The sequence below is a fragment of the Callithrix jacchus genome, chromosome 17, assembly GCF_049354715.1.
Source record: "Callithrix jacchus isolate 240 chromosome 17, calJac240_pri, whole genome shotgun sequence".
Lineage (NCBI taxonomy): Eukaryota > Metazoa > Chordata > Mammalia > Primates > Cebidae > Callithrix > Callithrix jacchus.
Genome location: NC_133518.1, coordinates 28,813,139 through 28,838,300, shown reverse-complemented (window position 1 = coordinate 28,838,300; position 25,162 = coordinate 28,813,139). Strand labels below are relative to the sequence as shown.

Here is a 25,162-nt window from a genome sequence, read left to right as displayed (position 1 = left end):
GGAATAGTAAGCAGTGTGGTAGGCTGAATAATGGCCCACAAAGGTGGGCCTAATCCCAAGAACCTGTCAATATGTAACCTTATATGGCAAAAAAGCACTGTTGATTAGGAATCTTAACTTCTGAGGTTATCTTCTAGTGGGCCTAGTGTAGTCACAGAGGTCTTTATAAGGAGACAAGTCAGAGATGTAAAGATGCTCTGCACTGCTGACTTTAAAGATGGTGGTTGAGACCATGAGGCAAGGAATGCAGATGGCCTTTAGGAGCTAGAAAATGTAAGAAAACACCTTCTCCCCTAGAGCATCCAGAATGAGCATCCAGAATGAGCACAGCCCTGCCAACACCTTGATTTTGGGACTCTGACCTCCAGAACTGTAAGTATAAATTTGTGTTGTTTAAAGTTGCTAAGCTGTAACTTATAATAGCTGCAATAGAAAACTAATACAAATAGCAAAAATAATAGTAATGATATTGGAGAATCAGGGGACTGTTTTGATATAAATTAATAATTAAAACGAGCTCTACAAATGTGAAAAATTTACAAAGCCTGTTGAAAAAGTTAAAAGTTATGTGAAATTCCAAGAGAGTAAACTACCAGTGGCTTTTCAAAAGTGGTATATCTACATGCTAAAGACAAACCCCATTTAAAGTAAGCTTTCTTCAAAGGAGCAGTTAAATACTGAATAATGGCAAGCACTACAGTTACATAGCCCAATAAAACAGATCTCTTGTGGAAGATAGAGGAGGAGGCAAATTGGTTAGTAAAAAAGATGTAGGATGGAAAATTTTAGCATTGAGGTTACCTAATGGTAAATTTACTTTGCAGACTCAAGTGCCCTTTAGGTGTTCTTTTGTTCTTTCATGGTGAAGGGTACCAAGCTAGTTAGAAAAGCATTTATTAACCAGCTCAGAACCAGCTCAGAGTTTTCTTTAGCCCCTTGTTCATAAAGAATATTATCTTTCATAAAGACATTGTTAAGGTCTCAAACCTTATTAAGAATAATCCCAGCTTTAACCAGCTTTTTTATTGTTCATAATCAGGACTTCTTACCAGAAGACCTCATTTTGATGCTTTGCATTGAAGGATGGGACATCTATTTAACTTTGTTCTCTATTATACTGTTCTCCGAAGAGTCTTGTGTAGAGGGTCAGGGTGATGAGATTGTTTCAGTAAAGACACATAAAAGTATCTTAAATTATAATTAGTAAAATGAATTATATATCTCTCCTAACAGAAATCTAGAACACATTAACTCAAGATTGACTAATTCAAAGGTGCAACATTTACAAGGATTCTGTGTGATTCTCTTGGCTCTTCCCTCATGATTGCAGGGACTGCTCTAGTTTCACATACCACATCATATTTGCCACATTCAAATATAGAAAGGGATGATCCTTGTGAAGTACCTTTTCTCTCTTATAAGAGTTAGAAAAAGCTTACAGTAACACTCTAGTGGATTTCCATTTATGTCTTACTATCCTGGGTTGCATCACAAGACCATGCCTAAACCAATCCTTGGCAAGGGGGACAGATTCATTACGAATGCTTTGAACCAACATTCACTCCCTAGGGAATAGGAGTTATCCATTAAGCAAGTGGTCACCAGTACCTGAACCACACCAGACTTCTGTTTGTAAGGAAAAAAGAAAACACTGTACAGTTTGGCCTACAAGCCATAATTTGCCAACTCCTATGCTACTGTAACATTTTACAACTTCCCTGACCCTTATGACCACTTGGGAGTGTGAAAACTAGATTCTGGACCCTTTCTCAAACCTCTTGAATTTTGACAAGCATATTAGATGATTCTTAGAGATGGCAAGTTAAGAACCCTTTGCCCTGTGAGGCCCTCTCCCTTGAAGTGTGTGATGGAAAAACTAGAGGATCCCTTCATACTAAAGTAGATGCTTTGGCTCTTTCTTATCCAGAAATGGGCTCACAAGAACATTACTGCTATGACTGTCTGAAAAAGCCAAGTGACATACAACTCAAACAACTTTTGGCATAATAGAACTCACAGGTGCTAGACACTGTTCTAAGTACTGTTCATTCATTAATCATTTTAAGCCTCATAACTTTATGAGGTAGGTACTGTTATTATTCCCATTTTACCGATGGACAAATTAAGGTCTCAAGAGGTTAAGGAACTTAACCAAGGTCACATAATAAGCAGAGGAACTAAGTTTAAACTCAAGCAGTTTGGTTCTGGAATTTGTACTTAAAGTCACCGTGCCCTGCTTCCACCTATACTATATACTACTTTCATTCAATCCAGATAAACCAAAAGTTAGTTTTTTATTTACTTAAGACATTCAGGTTTTCAATTTTTTGCTTCTAGTTTCTACTATAGAAGTGCTTCTAACTACTGGGAAAGCATTATTACTTTTTAATTTTATTTTTGAGATGGAATCTTGTTCTATTGCTCGGTTTGGAGTGCAGTGGCACGATCATGGCCCACTGCAGCCTTGACCTCCTGAGTCAAGCAGTCCTCCTACTTCAGCCTCTTGAATAGCGAGAACCAAAGTTGTTTGCCACCACACCAGGCTAATTTTCAAACTTTATTTTGTAAAGATGAGGGCTCACTATGTTGCCTAGGCTGGTCTCCAACTTCTGGGCTCATGCGATCCTCCTACCTTGACCTCTCAAAGTGTTGAGATTACAAGCATGAGCCACCATGCCCTGCCTACTTTTTAAAATCCGATTTCCATTCTCTCTCTGTTCTGTATTAGAGCATATTCAGTTCACAAAGAAAATGGAAAGCCTTTAGGAAGGCTATGCTTTTGTGGCCAAAGTTGTTTGTGAAGGCATGGCACAATGCTTCTATTTTCCACTCAGGGAGCAGCGATGGATCATAAAGCTACTGCAAGAAGACTTCCACCATTGCCCTGACACAACCTCCAAGTGAAGGCAATCCATCCCTGCTGTTCTGGTTCAACAGAAACCTCCCATTTCTGGAGGGTGAGAAACCAACTGGTTCCAAAATGTTCAGTCTCTTACTGGGGTGCCAAGTGGATAGAAAACTTTTCTGACTTTAGAGTTTTTTGGTCACAGGATAGCCAAGGACCTAAAGAAGGTGATAAAGGCAAGAGGTCCATTATAATCTCATCCCCGCTTTTCACAAGTAAGAGTTGTCTGGATGGCACTAGGGTTCAGGAAGTAGAACGGAGAGTTTTCTCTGGAGACAAAATGAAGCAATAGGATGAAAAGGGTGGAAACAATATTACAGAAGCTTGCCAATGTGCTTAACAAAGCTCAGGATCAATCCCAAACCTGAAGATGCCAATGTCAGAGCCTATAGTTGGGCTGGGTGGAAGCAAGAGATCAGGAGTTGGACATGAGTTTTTTCTATACTTTTCTCTAGAAATTGGGGGAAAGGCTACCTCGCTAGCACACAAAAAAAGCCAGAAGCAGACAGCTGGCAGACATGCCTATAGAATTCCCAAGATAAAGAACTTTAGAGAGCTTTGGCAGCTTTTCAGACAATTGCCACAGAGCCTCAGAAAAGCCAACAAATAAGTAGTGATGGCTATAGTGATAGTGATCATTACTGTTGGGGTGATGACAGTGGTCCTTCATGTTGATGGTGATTGTGATGTTGATGATAGTAGTGATGGTGATACAGTTGACCCTTTGAAAATATGGGAGTTATGAACACTGACCCCCACACAGTTGAAAATCTACATACTTTTGACTCCCCCAAAACTTAACTACTAATAGCCTACTGTTCACTAGAAGTCTTACTGACAGTGTAAAGTTGATTAATATATATTTTGTATATGTATTATATACTGTATTCTTAGTATAAAGTAAGCCATAGAAAAGAAAATGTTATGAAGAAAATTATAAAAGGAGAAAATTATTTACTATTCATTAAGTGTAAGTGGATCATCCTCATCATCTTTACGTTAAGTAGGCTGAGGAGGAGGGCAAGGAGGAAGGAGGGGTTGGTAAGAAAATCCACATGTAAGTGAACCTGCACAATTTAAATCTGTGTTTTTCAAGAGTCAGGTATAGAGTGGTGATTGAGATGGTTATGGTGGTAGAGGGAAGGTGATGTTTATGGTCAAGGCAATCATGCAGGTCATGATGATGGTAATGGTAATAATAGTATTGTTGCTATTGCCAGTGGTGGTGGTGAAAAAGGGAGGAAATCTAGACACATAGGACTTGATTAAGAACGGAGTTTAATCTTTTATTGCCTCAATTCCAGCACAGAGACTCTTGTAGAAGGGAAGTACAAAAATGTTGACCTTGATCTCTCCCTAATAATTCAGTCTAATAACTTTGGAGTCAAAAGCTTCTATTAATTGTTTAGGGAGAGATAGTGACCTATAGTGAATGGCATTTCTATTTAGGATGCTCTTAGCTAATGGACTTCTTGATTTTGAAAGTGAGGTTTTTGCAAACAGCCCATTCTTGATAGAAAGAGGAAGGGCTATCTTATTGTACAACTCCAGTGAGCATTCATTATTCAGTTGTCAGTGTGAATGGCACCCCGGAGAAGTTTAGTGCCCAGACTGCAGCTGTACTCAGGGCCTTGGCATAACAGAGTAGCCTTCACTAGTTTGAGAAACTGGGGGCTGGGCTTTGAATTCAGGAAACATTTAAGAAGGCAGAAAGTTTTCTGAAAGGAAAAGTCTAGTACCAACAACAGGGCAACAGTCTAGGCTCAACAGTGGACAGAATTACTAAGACATTCTCAGCAATGGGTAGCAATCCATGAACTTAGGAAGGGCATTGTTTGATGCCTATATTGTAAATTCTTTCCAGTTCTGAACTGTTATCCACAAGTCTTAAGAAAGTCTTTCAATAGTTACTCTTGGAGTCATGTAGATAAGGAATAGATAAACCTGCAGGTGATAGAGAACTGAGCCAAGAGAGGGACATTAGGCAACCAGAAAAAAATGTCACATACAAAAAGAATTCAAGCACTATTCTAGGCTGAATGTTTATGTCTTCCCAAAATTCATATGTTGAAATCAATCCCCAGGATGATGGTATTTGGAGGTGGGGACTTTGGGAGGTGATTAGGTCATGATGACAGAGCACTCAGTGGGATTAGTGTCTTATTATAAAAGAGATCCCAGAGAGTTCCCTCATCCCTTCTGCCATGTGAAAACACAGCGACATGATACCTGTCTTATGCACTAAGAAGTGGGCCCTCACCAAATCGGCCACACCTTTCCAGACCTCAAACTGTGAGAAATAATTCTATTGTTTACAATTTCACAGTTTATGCTAATTTGTTATAGCAGTCTGAGTATACTGAGCACTTTCTATGATAATCAGGGACATATACTAATTTTTGGATTATTTTATTGAAATATTAAAGAAAAGGGTGACCCTGGAAAGCTGGAGAACTTGGAGGTATATAGGTACAATAATTATATTTACTGATCTTTATAAAATATTTACTATGTGTTAGACTTTGTATTAAGTGCCTTATGTACCTTATCTCAATTTACCATTAAGAAAATAAGGCATACAATAAATTATTTTAATCAAGAGAATGTAGCCAATAAGTGACAGAGCTCTATTTAAATCTAAATCTACTAAAATTCCAAGTTCACACTCCAAATTATTGATCTCTAAATTTTTTTCACTATACATTTCTATCACTGAAAACTTTGGGAGAATCCACTCCAATGTATGTATATTTATATATTAATAAATAATATATGTATTTTCTCCATGAATACATTGACTACATCATAAAAAATACAATAGAAACAAATTAAGAAATAGATTAATAAGTAATATAAAAGATTTTTAAAAAGAAATGTATTTTTATATTTATTAAATGTACACCAAATAATTCTTTTGTCCTCACTAAAAAATATTAACAATAGTAGCTGGAAAAAGGATATCACAAAGATATGTCTGATTGGAAGAAGTCCATCACTGGCTGAGCTTACTAAATCATAAATCTAATTTTTCATTCTTAATCTCCTTAAGCAAAAATTTCTGTTGAAAATCAGCTAGCAAATATCCATAATTCTAGATGTCAATCAGTTGTTCTTGCAAATGAATAGAAAAGTGTATTTTTATATTTTTAATATATCTCTTCAAATTTTACCGAAACTCCTCATTTGGATAGCTTTTAAAGGAAAATTCTGCTTCCAAGTGTTTCTAAGAATGCAGATGTGAACACTTTTATGTGATAATACTTTTTAAGAAACAGAACTAGATAAAATGGAAACATCAAAATATTATTTTTCAAAATTTTTCATAGTAGGTTTCTTGTTAAATTACATATGTTTTTCTCACTCACTGTTTAAAAATGTCCTTTTACCTTGAAAAGACAGTTTAAATGTTGAGTCTTTTTTTTATTTTTCCCCAAAATATCTTCTAGGTCACTAGAGTTAGCTACTTGTCATCACAAGAAAAAAAAGGACAGGCCAGGCCTAGTGGCTCACACCTGTAATCCCAGCACTTTGGGAGGCTAAGGCCAGCAGATCACAAGGTCAGGAGTTTGAGACCACCCTGGCCAACATGGTGTGGTGGTGGGCACCTGTAATCCCAACTATTCAGGAGGCTGAGGCAGGAGAATTAAGTTTGAAATCAGAAGGTGGAGGTTACAGTGAACTAAGACCGTGCCACTGCACTCCAGCCTGGGCAACAAGAGCAAAACTCCATCTCAAAAAAAAAAAAAAAAAAAGGTCAGCTACTTTGAGATGTGTGTTTTCATAAAATAAAAATGTCATTAGATAACCTAGGTGTAGTATAAAGATTTTCATGGGTACAATTCTCCTTTCCACTCTCACCGTCCTTCTCCCTAGTCTTACAACATTTTGCAAAAATGGAACTATTTAGGACAAGGTTTGGCAAATGTTTTCTGTAATGGGTTTGAGAGTAAAAATTTTGGGTTTTCTGAGACATATGGTCTCTGTCACAACTACTAAACTCTGCCATTGTCTGAAAGCAGCAATAGACAATACGCAGAAGAATGAGCATGCTGTGCTCCAGTGAAAGTTCATTTGTAAAAATAGGCAGCAGGCCAGATTTGGCTCAGGGACCATAGTGTGCTGACCCCTAATTTAAATGATATAATCCTAAACCCACTCAACCAAGCATCAACAAAATGCAATATGCTACAACACCCTGAAAAGGAAAAAAGGGTGGATACCTTCCTCTGTTCTGGGAACTTCTCAGTCTTTCTGGAGGGTACTATGCCTACTGTACACGATATGTGCTCATTCAACAGACAGCCCTAATGAAAGTATTAAAATATGAGAAAACAGCATTTTTAAAAACATTTTTAAAGATACAAATAAATGTAAATAGATGTTATATTTGTGTCTTTCATCTCCATTGATCATCATATCCACCCCACTTTCAAGATACTGGCTTAAAACTACTGCATACCTGCCTGCAAAAGCAGGTCATTGAGGTAAAAATGGAGGAACAGGTACACAGGACCTCTACTGTCTTTTATCCAACTTTCAGATGTGAGGCACCAATGTGATAGCTATCTTTAAGGATGAAGTTCAGTGTTTCAGAGATGAACTAATGCATGAAGAAACAGAACAGGGCTTGTGGCTCTTGGATAAACTTTTAAATCACCATCCAGACAAGGTTTATCATGCTGGTACCATACCCAATCGTCATTATTTATTTAAAGATATGTTTTACAATTATGCTGTGAGCTCCTTAAGGGTATATTTGTATTGTCAGTATCTTTTTTAGAAACCAGGAGTGTCAAACACTGAATAAATAATGTTTCCTTAGTAAATGACTGCAGAGACCACAGCAAGGTGTAGAAAATTTGGGACCCAGTCTTCAGGAATAAGGTTAACATAAGTTTAACTTAAGATTAACTAAGACACTTAAAAATATAGTCTACCTCTGCCAAAGTATCACTGTGCATCACAGACCCACTCCCAAGTGAAGGAGGGAGAAAATCACTCTGACCCAGCAGAATGGGGTATTTCACCATCTCTGGGAGATGTGCTACCTGAGAAGATATAAGATAAGGCACCAGATTTTTTAAATTGTATTCTTTCACAGCTAGCCACAGTGACAATAATTTAGTTGGTTTCATCAAGATAGACTGCCAAACTGGAAAATTCTAGTAAAACATGATCTACTTGATGTAAAATGATGTGGTTTGTTTAGACTTACTGAACTGAAAAATGCCAAATTTATTTTTCCTTTTCACCACCTCAGTATTGTCTGCAATTATTAAGTGCAGAATCCTAGACCAAATCAAGACATCATCAAGCTAATGGCACATTGTTTTTTTTTCTTTTTTTTGGCGGGGGGGTTTTGCTATCTTGCCCAGCCTGGTCTCAAACTCAAGCTCAAGCAATCTGCCTGCTTTAGCTTCCCAAAGTCCTGGAATTACAGGTGTCAGCCACTGTATCCAGCCTTATCATTATTATTGTTATTATTATTATTTTGAGACAGGATCTTGCTCTGTCACTGAGACTGGAGTGTAGTGGCATGACCACAGCTTGACCTCCCGGCCTCAAGAGATCCTCCCCACCTCAGCCTCCCGAGTAGCTGGCACTACAGGTGTGTGCCACCATGCCTGGCTAATTTTTAATTTTTTTGTAGAGATGGGGTTTTGCTATGTTGCAGGAGTATTTCTAATCTTTCAAATGGGAATGATATATTCTTGTTGTTTCATGGGGTAGTTGCAAGGTTCAAAATAAATAAGCCAGCAAACAAACAAACATGAAAATGATAGCCAGGCATGGTGGTCAAATCCCAAAGTGCTGGGATTACAGGTCTGACCACCAGCACATTGTTTTTAAACAGTCATGGCTTCCCCTGAAAACAAAGGTTAACTCTTCTGTATTTCAAAATTTTAAGCTGGAGTCAGTTTATATGTGTCAAGTATTTGTAAATCTGGACATTATTTGTCAATTAAGATTCCTCTGATCACATTAAGTTTTGTGAGTCCTTGTAGAGCCCACCCCTGACCCACTCTGAAAATTCCTGCTGAATCAACATATTCTGTTCTTTTTGAGACAAGGAAATGGACCACACAGTTTGAAATAAAATGAATCAAAATGTGAGTAGAATGTGAAAGCAGGAAATTCATGTTACTTTTCAAGTAGCAAAGGACTCTGCCTAGAGAAAGCTTGAATTCTAGTCTCAGCTTTTCTGAGAGCCTTGACCAAATCACTCAATCCCTCTAGGTCTCAGTTTCCTCATCTTAAAAATAGTGGGGCATATCTTTACTGTCCTTTCCAACTCAATTTATCTTATAAGAAATTGTAAGTCTATAGATTAAATCATTAATAGTAAAGACTTTGACCTTAGAGAAATAATAAGCTTCATAGGGAACCTCATCGGATTACAACTGAGTGACTCCAAAGAAGAACATCAAAAATAGAAGGTGGAAAATACAAGTCAAAATTCAAGATTATTCACAATTGTCACACGGATCTTCAGGACTCTCAAGGCATATTTGCTGCCTGCAGTAGGGCAGTCCCTCCTTGGAATGGAGGTACTTTCAGAGTCTTGAGTTCTAGAGTTCTGTCTGAATTATTCTCTCTCTCTCTCTCAGATTTTTCTCTCTCTATCCCTGCTCTCTAGTGCCCACATGGCACCCCTTTCCTTCCCTCTCCCACAAGAATACTAGAGGGTGTGTGTTGTTAAGGTCCACAAAAACAAAAGCCTTCCCTGAAACCTAATCATGAGGACAAGGGACCCTGATCGGGAGCTAGCCCAGCCCTCTCTAGTGACCCACTTTCTGCTAACTTCCTCCCCTACTCCCAGGTCCTGTCACCACACATAACAGGCTTGCACTTTGAAAGATCTGTGCTTGGAAAGGCCTCTTGTAATAATGACTCTGGCTTTCTCTGGGGTTTGTACTGAAGTGGAAGACCAATGGCCAGTGAGCTGGTATTCAGAAATACCTTTCATCTGTACCCTACTTCACAGAATGGGTAGACTCTGCCACCAACGGATGACATTTATTTCTTGATTGTTGTGTTCAAAGATTCTACCCACATGACGATAAGCAGTTTCTGTCCTCTTTGCCCTTTCTTGGTCAGGTTGTGCTCTCTGACTCAGCTCCACATGCAGCTGCTCTCTGGGGTGTTACCATGGCTTCTTGTAATGAGCCATTTCTCCTTCCTGCAGCACCACTGGGACTCAAACTGTAGGCCACTCTGCCAATTCTCCAAGCCCTGCCCCTGTATAAATGCTCACATCCAGCTTGTAGCCAATGGAAATTTTGACTACAAGTGACTTAATTCCTCACAATTCTACTAGATACATATTTAATGCATTTTCAAAATAGATACTGAATGTCATTCCCATGGCTCTTCATTTTATCAATGGCAAATTTTCTTTCAAATAAAACTTGTGTGTGCATAAGTGCTTTATTTAACAGGAGATAGATTTTATTTCCACAAGAAGCAGAGGTTGTAAGTATTATTTGGTGTCCTTTCCTGACACAGCACTGTAGGAAACAATAGAGACTGTGCACAAAATACAGACATCTAAACAACATTTGATTTCCACTGTGTTTCTTAAAATTTTACTGGTAGCTAAAGACTCTTCTCAATCCATAATTATAAATGGTTGAGAACATAAATCAGCTGTGAGAATACAGAAAAAAATTTCTGCTGGAGCAAGTTCATTCTTAGAAACCAAGGCCTTAGAAACCCTCCTTAGAGGAGGAAACATTATATATGCATTGGAAAGTGTTTTTTTTTTTAAAATCATCTTTTTCAGTTCTCTAGCTAAACATTGGTCAGGTTAATTATTCAAATCTTTCAATGGATCAGAAATGAGTGCACTGTCTTCCAAAGAGGAGAAAATACCTTTCCTGAAATGTTTCCTACACTCAATTTTACAAAGACCCTACTGAGAAATGGTCTTTGTAAGACTGAGTTTAGGAAACATAAGCCCAGGCTGAGAAATGCCCATATATTGAGCTGGCTAAGAGGGTGACCACGGGAGCTTTCCCTCTTTGAACATCTAAAATTTATTCCAGTTAAAATTGTGATGTGTAAGTACACATGGAATGAACTTTAGATAAAATATATTTGTAACTATTTATAATGCAATGCTTTATTTTGCAAAACGTCTGTTTATTTAAATAGCCAATATATGTACAAGTAAAACAATGTGAAAGTTACAGAAGAACATATAGAGATTATAAGTATTGTTTGATGTCCTTCTAATTCTAATTCTCCCCTAACCCCTGCTGAGACAAAAACTGTTATCAATTTTTTAAAATATATACTCCCTCAAATTATAGCATATTAAACAAAACACATAGTTCTTGCACCTTGCTCTTTTTCCCTTAACAATTTATCTTGGGCCCAACCTCATTCTGTCTAACAGCTAAAAAGTGTCCTCTCATATGGATGTTCCATACTTTACTTAACCAACCCCCAACCTGCCTATGTACCATTCTTTCTTTAGATTTAATTTCTACAAGTGGGATTGTTGGATCAGAGGATAGTGCATTTTAATTTTGGATAGCTACTGCAGTGTTGCTCACCTTAGAGGCTGAACCAATTTACCAGCATTCCCTGAATATGTCTGCCTACCAAAAAAAAAAAAAAAAAACAATAGTATGAGAGGACAATGGTCTCCTAATCAGTCTCTTTGTTCTGTTTGACTTTATATCCTTGTGGATTTGCTTTAAAAATAGAAAAGTAAATGTAACAAAATGTGATGCAATTAGCATAATATTATTATTCAGATCTCACCTCAAATGCTACTCCCTCAGAAAATCTTCCCGACCAACTCAACACTCACATCCCCAGTCACTCTCTAGGCCATTATCCTTTGTGCTGTCTTAATATTGCTTGTCACTGTCAGCAATTACTTTGCTTCTTTGTTGATTTGCTTATTTTCTCCCCCTACCAGCCACCCACCACTAGAAGCCTTGGTTTGAAAGCAGGAAGCATTTATATTGTTTGCCCAACATTTTGAACAGTACCCTGGCACTAATCAACACCCCATAAATGTGTGTTGAATGAAACCCTGGGTCCGAAGATAATGTTGGTGCCCAAAGACATGAGTTTGCTCTGGAATGACTTTCCAGAGCCCTCCAAGAAAGACACAAGCTTCAGGCTCAGAAGAATTTCTAATGCATTCTAAGACGACTCTACAGGCTTTGGAAAGGAAAAAGAGATTCCCATCAATTTCAAGGAAAACAAATAGTGCTGGTAGAAACATCCAGTCCTTTGATTAGGGCCTGAAGAAAAAGAAACTGCATTATTCTTGGTTCTGAGCAAACTATGGGTCAAAATGAAATATACATTAATATTTGTAAAGTGGTTTGAAGAACAACATTTTAAAATGAAAAGCAAAGCAGAGGTCTTTGACTTCTAGTCAATGAAGCACCGTGTTTTGAGGAAGTTCAGTCAGGCATTATCTGCAGCAGAGTGATTCACAGAATACAGGTAGTAATAAATGAGTGTTTGTCGAAGGGGTGTTTCCAAATCCTGTAAGGGTTATTCAGCTGGATCCCGGGTGTGGCTGACAGGTTTAGCTAAGCCTAATTAATTTGATTCAGCCCTGTGGGAAACTTTAGTAATGACTGTTGGTATAAACATTTCACACCACCCATTCACTGGCTTGGCACCAGGAAGACATGAAAATGTCATTTGAGCTTTCTAGACGTTATATATCCTGAAAGATAGAGGAGACACCATGTGAGTTTTCCCACTGGAAAATATTTCTCAGTCTCGATTAATTAAATATCTGCAGCAGGTTCCTCTTAATTGCTGAAAAATGTGCATTTTTCAGAATAGTGAGAGAATCTGCTGCTCAGTTTTTTATGTAAAAATTGCATCAAGGCTTTTAGGCATCAGTGCCATGCCAAGCGGTGGCTTTCGGACTTCAGACCCACTTTATTGCCATTGGGCCACCTTTCCCAATTCTTTATATGAACAGTTGCTGTTTTCTTAAGCTTATATAAAGTGCTATGAAAGCATGACTTCAAGGTCCAGTTGGCACCCACTTCCAGCTGGATTGCTGTTCCTAATCATCCCTATAGAGAAGACACTGCCGAGCATGGTAATCCTGACTTGAAGACGTAAGAGAAAGCAGTCATCCCTGGGCTGTCTAAAGCCAGCCTCATTTGTCAGCTCTGAGGCTCTTCTGGTCAGATGTACCACCTCCAGGGAATTTATTCTTAGTAGCCTCTCATTGTTTTCTCCTGTAATCTCAGTGAGCCTAGCAATCTAAGTGAACTTCTGACTTTGTGGAAGAATGTGGTGGGACTGGGTGATCCTGTGTGGGACAAACCAACAGCACTTGGTTTAGGAGAACTTCTCTGAGTCTGCCAAGTTGTTTCTTCTCAGGCTGAGGCTCTACAAGTAGAAACTTCCAAATTAATATTTAACACTGAGCAAAAGGGCCCAACTGTCACACAGGATCCTCACTCTAAGGGCTGTATCATGTTCTGATCCTTCTAGACTGGGGCACTTGAGCAGGTACCCTCTCCAAAGCTGGGAAGAAAAGACAATGTAGAATTGGGGGTGACCAGAGGCATTTGGGGTTTGTTTGAATCCCCTGGTATCTAAGACATAAGGACCAAAGTTGATCCAAAGAGTTGATACTTCTTTACATTGTATATTTTCCCTAGTCTTTTTATAAAATTCCCTTCACAGAAAAATGATCTACACATTTGAATTTAAGAAATGCACAAGACTCTGAAAAGAGGTAATGCTTGAAAAAAGCTAATGCTAGAATTCTGTCTTATGTAAGATTCCCCAATACAGTTCCATACAAGTTATCAAACATCCATCTATCTGCCTTAAATTTTCTATCCAGGAAATAAGAATTTTCCTACAACAAACTTGTTTCCTGAAGGAAAAGGCAAATAAATGCATACTTCCTAGCATGTGAAATGGGGAGTGCTGTTAGATTCCCACTCATGTGAAACACCAAGATTGTTTCTGGAACAAAATACCCTCTAATTGAGTTGACCCTTACAAATGCTCATTTTGCCAACCCTGGCTTAGTCTTCACAATTTCTGTACTTCAAATGAATATCTAATAGCAACCTGTGTATCAACTCAGCTTTCTAGAGCTGAGGGCACAATGCTAAGGATAGGGCTTTCTCTGTAGTTTCTAAACCTTCTACGTAACTGTTCAGTCTAGGACCTGTGGATAGCCAGCGTGGCTACAGCTATAGCCTAACCCTGAGGCAAAACTATATTTAAAAATCTGGTGTGGGGTATAAAATCAGGAGATCTGAGATTTTTGTCCTAGCTGAGGGAGTGTGAACAAATCATCTGACCTCTATATATTTGTACTTTTGTCTGTGACATAGAGATCATTCTATGAATGGCTATAAATAGGCTTGTGATTGAGTGTCTCTGAAGAAATCACAGAAGATCTGATCATCTGTTTAAATGCCTATTTAAATACCCTTTCTCACTGAGGTGGGTAAGAGGAGTGCAAGGTTCACAGGGGTACCATACCAGCTAGGGAAGGCTTAGCTGTTATTCCTAGTGGCTAAGAGAATGTAGCCAAGGGTCATTCATTACTCATCTAGTACTACTAAGTCCCTACTGACCTTAGCCAGGTACAGATCTAAGCACTGCAGATAGAGCAGCCAAGAAAACATCATAATTTCCTGCTCTCATGAAGCTTTATTTGCATATGGCACAAAAGTGGCCCATAGTCATTCTGATACAGAGCTAGAGCCTTTAGAGAGCTAAGGTGCTAGCACTCAACCAGTGCTGCATTTTTCATATGTGTATTAATGTTTTCTCCCTGCCAAGCTTGTGAGATACCCCTAGAGTATGTGTTGTCCAGAGGCAGTAGAGCCACTCAGGATAGGAGCAGATGACTGTGAGCCTAGCCCCAAGAGTAGCACTTGACCCTGTTGCTGACATACTTGTGCAGCCCTGGATCAGCAGCTCCCACCATGGCCCATTTCTTTGTTGACAAAGTAGGGATGATGCTATGTGCTTGTCTCCTAGGGATGCCTGTGAATCATTCACCAGTCGCCATTGGAAAAGTTCATTTCAGACATAAGGGCAAGTCAATGAAATGAGCTTTGCAACCTGCCTCTGCACAGCTAACTTGTTGCTAGCCTTTCAGGAGACCCACATGTAAACACAGGACTGTGTAATTAACATGATGTCAACACCAGCTGTACAAAGGCACAAGGCTAAGGGGAGTCAGGTGGCCCAAGAGAGAGAGAAACAGCAAGCTTTGGGAGAGAAAGAGCCCTTTTCTCTGGCTCTTTATTCAGATCCCTTTAAGGGAGGAATGACTACCAAATGTGTGTAAACAGTTTCCAGGACTGGTGAGTTTCATTCACACAGAGAGAACAGAAAGTTACCCTGGAAGGCATTTATTTTCTGAGAGGCCATGGGCAGCCAGCAGCTGTGGGCACTTACTCAGTTTCTTCAGGTGGAAGCCTGAACTGCCCCAGCAAATAATTTGACATGGTGGTGTCTGTTGTGCTAAGTAGGGCATGTAAGATGCACTAGGTTTGGTCTTGGCCGTTGCTGATAGAGTTGGGGAAGAGGTGGAATTTAATGGTTAAATTTTCTGTTCCCCATTTTGCCCAATGTTTTTCTTCACTTGGGAACAACCTAGATATTTTGATGGGATGATTTATAGTGAATAAAGCAACTTGAACATTGAAGGAGTGAAAGAAAGCTGTTATTATAGCAACAAAAACTGTAAAAGTGAATTCAACATGAGGTTAAAACGTATAGAGCTTTGAAGAATGTCAGGGCAAGACGTGGCATTGCTAAGAGATTCTTGTTTCCACAGTTTAAAGGAAAACTTTTAAAATCAACTTGTTATCCCTCCTCACCTCAGAAATAATGAAAAGCTTATCCTAAGAAAGGTAGCGCATCCTAGCAAAGGAGGAAATGTTTTGGGTTTAAGCTAATAGAAATGAAGAGCCAGACCTCTTGCTTGTCACTAGTAGCCAACTGTCCACCCATGCTCATCTCCCTTCATTCCTTTTCTTCTTGTCTTTACTCCCTTCTCTCCCCTTCTTCTAACCAAGATTAACAGGCTTTAGAAGTTGAAGTAAAAATGGACACCTTTTTGGCCTCTCTGTCCTCTAAGATGTTCAGAGTGCATCACATGGCCAGCATGACTGAAAAGGAACAAGACAGAATTCCAGGTCTGGCTCTGGGAGATCAGTCCCATCACTTTGCAGTCACAGGGCATTGTTTGGGGGATTATCAGCGTCCAAGAGAGGGAGTTGGGCCGGCAGGCAGGAATGCGAGTATATGGCCAGCAGTGCTCAGAGTTAGTTTCCCAGTGAGCCGCCCTCATCATCCTCACTGTGGGAAAGCCATCCCTTCAGAGTGCCTGAGAGGCGCAGGTACACGGCAGAGGGACCAGGTGCTACACAGCCTTCTCAGGACAAGGTGTCTGGCTGCAAAGTTTCCTGGCAAATTCCAGAGAGTAAGAACAAGACAATAAAACTAAACACTGCTGCCATGGACTGGAGCCCTCGTGCCTTCTTTTTGTCAATCCCAGACTTCCTGAAACTTCAGTGGGTGCCTCAGAACCTGCTGCAACACGCCATTCCCAACAGCACACATCCCAGAGGAGCGGTGCCCTGGATTCATAGAATAAGAACTAGATGATGATGAATCCTGGTTTCAGTGCTGAACAGTCAGCAGAGATGAACTCTGAACTACACTAGTGGTTGTGTTTTTTCCCTTCCTTTTCATATTTTGCTTGTTTGGGCTCTGGTTATTCTTTATGAAACTGACTCATTTTTTATTCAACGGTTAACTTATGAATAAACAAACATTGGGAGCTGCAAGTTCTTGCTGGGGTTGGTAGTATATCAGAGTGATGGTTTAAGAACAACAAGCCTTAGAAATGGCCAAACACAAGGACCACACGTCACCTTGTCTACATGCTAATACCTGCAAGGTCTTTTGGGAATGGAGAAGTCATGAATGAATGTCCTTCTTACTTTCAAATGGCAAAGACTTGACCCAGCACATCAGGCCCAGGATTTCAATCTCACAGTGCTTTCTTCACTCTGATAGGAGCTTCTTGGATGCATAGGTTTCTGCACACAATGTGCAATGGCTAGAAGGATGTGCTGGATGTGACTCTGCTATGTGGTTTTCCAATATCACACTGTTCCTGTGCTCAGACCAGCAAGGTTCCTTTGCTTTTTGTGAAAACACATCTGTTAGAGTTAACCTTACGATGCCACGGATAGCATGTTACCACAGCTGTTAGGAGCTATCTGGCTCAGGCAGTGGACTTGTTTGTAGATACAGCATGCAGACCTGAGGGATTGCATTGGGATGGATTTTGTACAGTTAGAACTTTGGCTGGGAAAAAGTCACTACTGCTTATCCATTTGTCAGGAATAAGTGCTCACTTACACTGAGTTTTCCTAGTGTATTTTTTTTCCTTCCCCAAAGAGGTAGCATCATCTTTTAGAAGGTTTAAAAAATACTAAGCAAATGCCAGATATAGGTGAAGGGGAGGAAGGCAGCAAATCACACTGCCACGTGTGTACCTATGCAACCATCTTGCATGTTCTTCACATGTACCCCAAAACCAAAAATGCAATAAAAAATAAAAATAAAACAATCATGGGGAAGAATACTAAGCATAGCTTACCACAGAAGTTATTTTATATTTCTTACCACTTAAAAAAATTAAACAGAATTACACAAAGGCAGAGCAATGTGTTGATAATTGAGGAGCTAAGGAATAGCTATGAGGAGGGCTATTATGCTATTTTCTATATTTTTATATATGTTTGAAAGCACTTAAATAAAATCTTTTAAAGACTCTGAATACCCAGTTGAAATGATATAAATCCGATTTTCTTTATTTGACTCAACTACTATTAAGAATTATCAGGCCGGGCACTATGGCATGCACCTATAGTCCTAACTATTTAGGAGGCTAAGGTAGGAAGACCATTTGAGGCCAGGAGTTTAAGACTGTATTGTGCTATGACTTGTGTCTGTGAATAGCCACTGCACTCCAACCTGGGCAATACAGCAAGGCTGCATCTCTTTAAAAAAGAAAATGAAAGAATTATTAATATTGGGGGATATTCCATGTGCCAGGCTTTTATATGCATGCTTTCTAAGCCCCACAACAACCCTGTAATAATTGGCTAATTGATCCAATTCACAGGTGCCATTCATGAGAGCTAAATGATTAGCTCAAGCTACTTGTCTAGTAACAGAGTCAAGAATCAAACTCAGATCCTTTCATAAGAAGTACAACTTACCACAACTCCATCTACCTTCAGCTTTGTGTGAATGCAGAGTAGGTAATCCCCTAGACCAGTGATTTCCAAACTCAGCTGATTACAAGAACCGTGCAGAACACAGACATTTAGGTCTGTCTCCTAAAGAACAAAGGTCAAGAGAAAGGCTGGGGAAAGCCAAGTTTTACCCTCAGGTGATTCTCACGGGGAGAGTTTAGGAAATGACTATACTCCAATTCTTCTTGATTGTTGGGTCTTGAATTCTTCCCTCCCCTACAGCCAAAAAAGAAACTTGCTTCTTCAAAGTGTCTTTAGAAGTTGTCTTTTAAAATGTATTGCTTCTGGGCAGCATAGAACATTACAACACAGTCCTACTTCCTTTCCTTTGAATTAATTCATTATATAGCTGCTATTCTCCAGTTGGGAGAGGACAACCTAAGAGCATGGAACATCTCCTGCAGGGGAATTATTAAAAGGTGATAAAAGGCTGCAAAAAAAAAAAAAAAAAGGGTGTGGAAAATCCAAACTCCTTTCCTTTGCAATTTCATCCAAGACCAGCCAGCACCACATGCTTATGGGCGTACGTTTGATGATTATACATTGTAAAGTCTGAAAATAAAAGAAATCTCATTGAAAGAGAGCATCATGACCCCTATTTCTATGGAATATTTGAACCAAGTAATCAGTTCTGTTTTCAAAGGCCAATTTTGATATCTGAATTTTCTTCCTCACTGCCTGTTCTTGACTAGTATAGTATTTGCTGAATGGATGCAAGGGTCAGTCCCAGGCCAGAAAGAACAGTGGATGTATTAGAATTGCCAAGGGTCAGAAGGAGAAGCATTTCACATCATAGGTCTGAGTTCCAGAAAACCATGAAATTGCTGAACTCTTTGGAGACACTGGCAAGGAGGGATAGAGTATTGTAGCTTCTTTTCATATCTCAGGGGACTGCATTGGGTTGTGAAAATCTGCAAGAACGAACACACACACACACACACACACACACCCTCTACCTAAGAAAACTACATCATCTCAATGACTCCTGAGAGTCTTTGACAAAGGTTTATCCTTTTTGATACCATATCCACTTTTGATACCATATCCACTCCACTGAGAAGGATCCAGAGGGCTTTTTAACACACCACGGTGAGAGATGAAAACACACACTTTTTTCCCCACATTTGTTTGCTTCTCAAGGCTAAGAAAACATTCAAGCCAATGGCTTCTTCTCTCAGCCAGCTGAGTCAAAGGAAGAGGGATAGTGAGTAAGGTCTACACTGACCTCAAGTCCAAAGATGGCAGCTTTCTTCAAAGAAAGACTTCCTTGCATGTGTCTGTCTAACTTTGAAACAGGGGAAGAGAGTGGCTTAGGTCTCTGGGCACCCAAAGTAGGAATGAATCTTGTGTCCTTCCAGCCAGCAGGTTAGGTTGGCTGAAGAAATGACTCAGACACAGCACAGAGATGCTGTGTTTCACTATCAGCAATCACTCTGAGAAGAGACTGTATGGCCAACTGCTGTCACAGTCTTCTCCTTCTGGGCCCTGAAGGCATCCGGCAGGGACAGTGGTTGTTCCAATAGACAATCTCCTCAGAACCATTTATACTGTTATATGACTTTAGAGGCTCAGGCCTCCATGTATATAAAAATCTTAGGCCTGGAAAGCAGCCTGAAGCCAGTTCATTGTTGTGCTTGGTCATAGGAAAAGACAGATTTTGTAAGTGAACTTTCCACTTACCCTTTTAAGCTCTAAAATGTCTCTGATAAACTACTTTTGAAGGAAACATTTCTAATCTAGGTTATATACTAACCTGTTTCATTAAACCCATTAGAAAGTGGGCAAAAGATATGAACAGATACTTCTCAAAAGAAGACTGCCACAGTGAAATCCCTCCCACCATGTGCCATCACCTTCTCTGAGAATCACCGTCCCCTGTCTGGACACCACTTCCCCAGGGATCAGTACCCAGTGACTGGACTGTCCTCTGGCCCCAAAGCCTTCTCCATGGCAGCTCTCAAGTTCCCAAAACAGAGTTCAGGCCTCATGGATTTTTGTGAGCCCAAGGCTCACCGTGTTCCCTGCAGTAACGGGACTTCTTCTCTTCCTCTTTCTGTTCTATCACTTTAACCTTTGACTTGCCCATAAAGTTTGGAATGTGTAATTTTGTACATTCCAAATGATATCTCACCAGTCCATCTTGGTCATGATCTCTTTCATCATTTGAACTAATAGCATTTTCTTTAACACAGAGTTGCCTAATAGAATTTTTTGTGAAGACGGAAATGTTTTGCATCTTTACTTTCAATATAGTAACAATAGCCACATACAATTTCTAAGCATTTGAAATGTGACTAATGTAATCTAAGAATTTAATTTTCAATTATATTTAGGTAGCCATGTGACTAGTGGCTTCTGCATTAAACAGCACAGCTTTAGATGCAGTGGTTGGCAAGTAAAAAACTTTCTCTTGACGGGAATTTGCAATACGATAAATGTGACTTGAGAGCAATGCTTTAACACCAATGTTTTACCCAATTTTAACAAAAGTGGCTCTTTCAGTTATTTTGGTACCTCTTCCCACCTTCTCCACAGGACTCAGACAGCAGCCCAGGGTTGACTAATCCCACCATCCTCCAGACTTACTCACACACAGCTGAATCCCAGTGATGGGTGTGACTGTCTTTCAAATGGATACTCTGCTACAACTACAATCAAACCCAGAATCTCAGGGAGGGAAAGGATGTGACAGCACATGTAATCCACACTTCCACAGGCCCATCACTGTTTATGATTCTGGAATTGTTTACTGGGCAGTCCCAATTCGGTGGAGCCAAAAGAAAATGGCTTTACTTTTTTCAATTACTATCTCCTAATCTGATTTTCTCTTAACACATAAAAAACAAAAATTTTTTGGCTTAGCACATTGTAGACAGATTCCTTTACTCTTGTCACTTTCAAACACTAAATTGAGGTTGGTTCACTCTAAAAACCTTTTTCTCATATCTAGTTCAGAATGCTCTCTGGCCTACTTCTCTCAGTTTTAAAATCCTCCATGTGTTGGAGTGGGAAGGAATAGGTAAGAAGGGACCACACCATTCCAAGAGGTGGAAGATCCAGTTTAAAAGGACATTTTCTGCTACTTTTCAGCAACGCCCTGGCAGCACACCCCACAGCCTATTGTTTCTGGGTCCCTATGCCAGTGGTCAGGCCTCGTGGGTAGATCTTGACAAGACAGCTCAAGACTCCTCTTTCTCCAAGTGCAAACCATTCCTCAGCTGCCTTCTCTGTTCAGTTCACTTTCTTTTGCTCAGGTAGGCAAAGGGGGAGACCTGCAAGTCTATAGCTGAAGCAGATATCCAGCTGGGGAATGAGGTGTCACTCTTCCCTTCTTGCAGCCCCTCCCCCATTTCTTTTGCCTTGGGGCAAGAGTGGACAGTGGGGAATAAGGAGAGTCTCTTCCTACTATAAATTTTGTCCAAGGCTGTTGACCTAGATGATTTCTTTCTGTTCTTCTCCATACAGAAGGAGCAGTGAGGTGGTAGGGATAGGAGTGGGGTTGCTTGTGGAAGCCTAATCAGTTGCTTAGGCAAGTCCTAGGGAAACAGTATCTGGCCCTGGTTTCTGAAAGCTCTCTTTTGAATGGGAGGAATTTATCACTTCTTCTTTACAAGGTCCAGTGCAGTAGAAAAACTCATTCTACCAACCTTACCTCCTTATTGTCTTGGGCAGGAAGTGTGGATATCGGTAAGCTGCCTATGGTCTTGGGTGAGCTTCTGGCAGAAGGGCTGTAGGCAGAAGCTGGCTTTGGTGGGACATGTCTGAAGATCAGAAGCTGGGCAGAAATCTGAGCACCAGGAGTAGCTCTCTGGATTTTCAGGCAGTGTCACCCCTGTTCCGGGGTCCTCACATCAGAACAATGGCTGTCCTGCTGCCTTGCTAGGACAGTATGGGCTCCCAGCATGCTAGCTCAGGCCTGAGGAGAAAGCTCTTGGCTTTCTTTCTTGCCTCACAGGTGGGCAGTGGAGGAAGTTCCAGCCTAAAGTGGCCTAATCCCTTGAGATTACAGACACCATGGGCAGTTGAGTCTCCCTAGTGAAGCAAACCTTGAAGGTGAGGTCTAGGAGGCAAAGCAAGAGGCTGGGTGCTCTGCTGGGCCCACTGCCATGGAGGCCTGGCACAGCTGGTAGTTCACAGTGATTCTTGGGAATGGATGATTCTCCAGTGTCACAAGTATCTGGCCCTCACACATTATTAGGCTAAAGGCCAAGGTACTGTCATTCTTAGTGCCCTGCACAATCAATTTGTGTGCACAGACATTTGTGAGGCCAGTGGGAGTGGTAGCTCAGGCCAGATTCTAGCATTTACTGCCCTGCCTTGACCTAAACCACTATACTCTCCTAGATATGCAAACCCTGTTTCCATCTACCCAAGAGGAAAACAGCTCCTCTCTTTCCATTTTTTTCTCTCTCTCCTTCCTTTCTTTTTTATACAGGATGGTAGGGACAACTCACAGCATACCTACTATTTCAGGGAAGCTTGCTGCATTGATCCTAAGGTGGTAGAAGTATCTTGTACTTCTCTTACTAAAGAACAGAAAAGAAAATTAAATCTTCAGGATATGGTTCTGATGGAGTACCTGCTCCCCATGTATACATGAGTAAGAAAAAGAAAAAAAGCACCATTACTCTTAAAGCATTAACCTCAAATAGGCTTTCGGCAGTCTTTTTGTAGCTTGAATATGTCCCCATTCTCAATACTGTCTATTCTCACACACCTGCAACCTTTAAATAGGCCAAACATTCCTATGACTGGTGAAAGATTACCATAAGCAACAAAGCCCATAAAGGAAATCTGGTTTCTTTAAACTCACTGAATTCTCAAACTTACTTATAATTCATAAGGAAAACATCCAAAATGAATGCATAATAAAAATTATAAAATATAATTGCCTTTTCTTTATTAAAAGGAAAATGCAGAGCTGAAAGCTGAATCAGGCTTTCCTTTACAATTGAATGGCTTTTTCCTTGTGGTCTGGCCAACTTTCAGAAAACTTGCTTTTCTTCTTAAAAAAATATATTGGCTCTTTTTTTCCCCTTTTCCTATTTATTTATTGATTGATGGGAATTCACTCTGTGCCCAGGCTGGAGTGCAGTGGTGTGATTACAGCTCACTACAGCCTCAAATTCCTGGGCTTAAGCAATCCTCCCACCTCAGCCTCCAAAGTAGCTGAGACCACAGATGTGTGCCACCACACCTAGCTTTTATTAGTTGTTAAAGATGAGACTTTGCTCACTGCACTCAAGGTAACATTTTAATTAGAATTGGCATTTTAGATTGTTCATTTTCTCATAATAGAGCCATGAAACAGTATTGTTCCATTATATTTATGAGAATGTTGAGGCACAAAAATATAGGAAAATTTTCTCCAAGGTTATAGATTAATTGACCTAAGATTTTAAGTCATCATGCTGTCCCATATATTTAAGCAGTTCTGCTACTGTTGACTTTCTAAAAGGCTATTTTCCTTTAGTTCTTGATGCTAACTCCTTTACCAATATTATAAGTTTGAGTGATCTGATGGTAGGTTTAGAATGATAAACATATTAACTGAAGGTGTCACAATTTTTTATAGTGGCTTAATATATAGGTAAAATATGCTCAGAATTTTGTCTCAATGTCTATATATTGTTTCAATTATCTTATCAGCGAATCTTATTTCTAATGCTTTTGTTTTAAATAAGTCCTTACCACCCTCTTGGAGAAAACATACGAGGGGGTAATAGTTTTACGTTACCACATAAAATCGTCTTCTCAATGTTTAACTTTTATATGAAGGGATCTTCTTTCATGCTGTGCTTTCATGTACGTTACTACTTGGTCTGTGTGTTCTTGAATTGTTTTCCTAGTTTGTTATCTTTGTTTCCCCTAGAACCACTAAGATTCCCCTCTTTTTCTACAGATGCATAGCCATCTGGCTTCTCTCATTGCTTCTTTGTTTTTTTTTTTTTTTTTTTTTGAGACGGAGTTTCGCTCTTTTACCCAGGCTGGAGTGCGATGGCATGATCTCAGCTCACCGCAACCTCCACCTCCTGGGTTCAAGCAATTCTCCTGCCTCAGCATCCCGAGTAGCTGGGACTACAGGAACGCGCCACCATGCCCAGCTAATTTTTGTATTTTTAGTAGAGACGGGGTTTCACCATGTTGACCAGGATGGTCTTGATCTCTTGACCTCGTGATCCACCTGCCTCGGCCTCCCAAAGTGCTGGGATTATAGGCGTGAGCTACCGCACCCGGCCTCATTGCTTCTTTTTAAACTTATTTTCTTTCTTTCATCCTTTGGTCACAGGCAGCATTAATACCACACAGCCAGAGAGTAAATGTTTGTACTCCATGAGCGCTTGAAGGTTTCAAACATGTAGACCAGCAATGTAAGTGGGAGCTTGTCATTCTTGGTTGCAGGAGTAGAAACCTAAGTTGGTCCTCAGTGGACCTGTGTGCAGCAGTTCTGGGCAGCTTCCCGATAAATTGGCAGCAATCTTTTCTTCCTTTTCACCAGAAGCCTCTTCATGTGGTCACTAGGATGTTCTACTTAAGGAATTCAGGGCTTTGCCTCACCTACTTGCTGTCCTTTCATCCAATTTGTGAGCGCTTGCCATCACCTGGCTTCTGTGAGCTTCCATTTCACTCTTATAAATGAAGAAGATGCTTTAAAAATTAACAAATGCCCACGTCTTTTAGGCTGTGGAAGGTTTAGAATACAGCATGGAGAGATATGGAGTGAAGCCAAGGGAACCACCTAGAAAGCACAGAAGCTTCGGTAAATGAAGTGCAAACTAGTGGAAGTGGTGGGATAGTAGAAAACCTGACATTTGGAGAAAGAGAGAAAAAAACTAACGTTAGGATTGGCAAGGACCTAGAACCCACTGACTCCAGGTTTTGGTTCCCAAAAGCCTATCTTAGCACCGTTGTCTTAAAATTGCCAGTGGAAGAAGGTAGTGGAAAGGAAACCTTG

General features: G+C 40.0%; 1 long non-coding RNA gene across 24 annotated transcripts in view; it reads right to left on the bottom strand.

Annotated features, from left to right (window-relative positions):
• The window catches only part of LOC103788753 (uncharacterized), a 112,968-nt gene that overhangs the window by 9,462 nt on the left and 78,344 nt on the right, over window positions 1-25,162 (bottom strand). For 2 of the 24 annotated variants that reach the window (XR_008477360.2, XR_013528511.1), the window contains one exon: window positions 11,027-18,759. The exons of 19 other annotated variants lie outside the window; for them this stretch is intronic. This is a non-coding gene — a long non-coding RNA (uncharacterized LOC103788753). Of the gene's footprint in view, window positions 1-11,026; window positions 18,760-22,626; window positions 25,013-25,162 lie in introns of those variants that run through there. 3 more of the 24 variants (XR_008477358.2, XR_013528509.1, XR_013528501.1) reach the window with 2 other exon arrangements.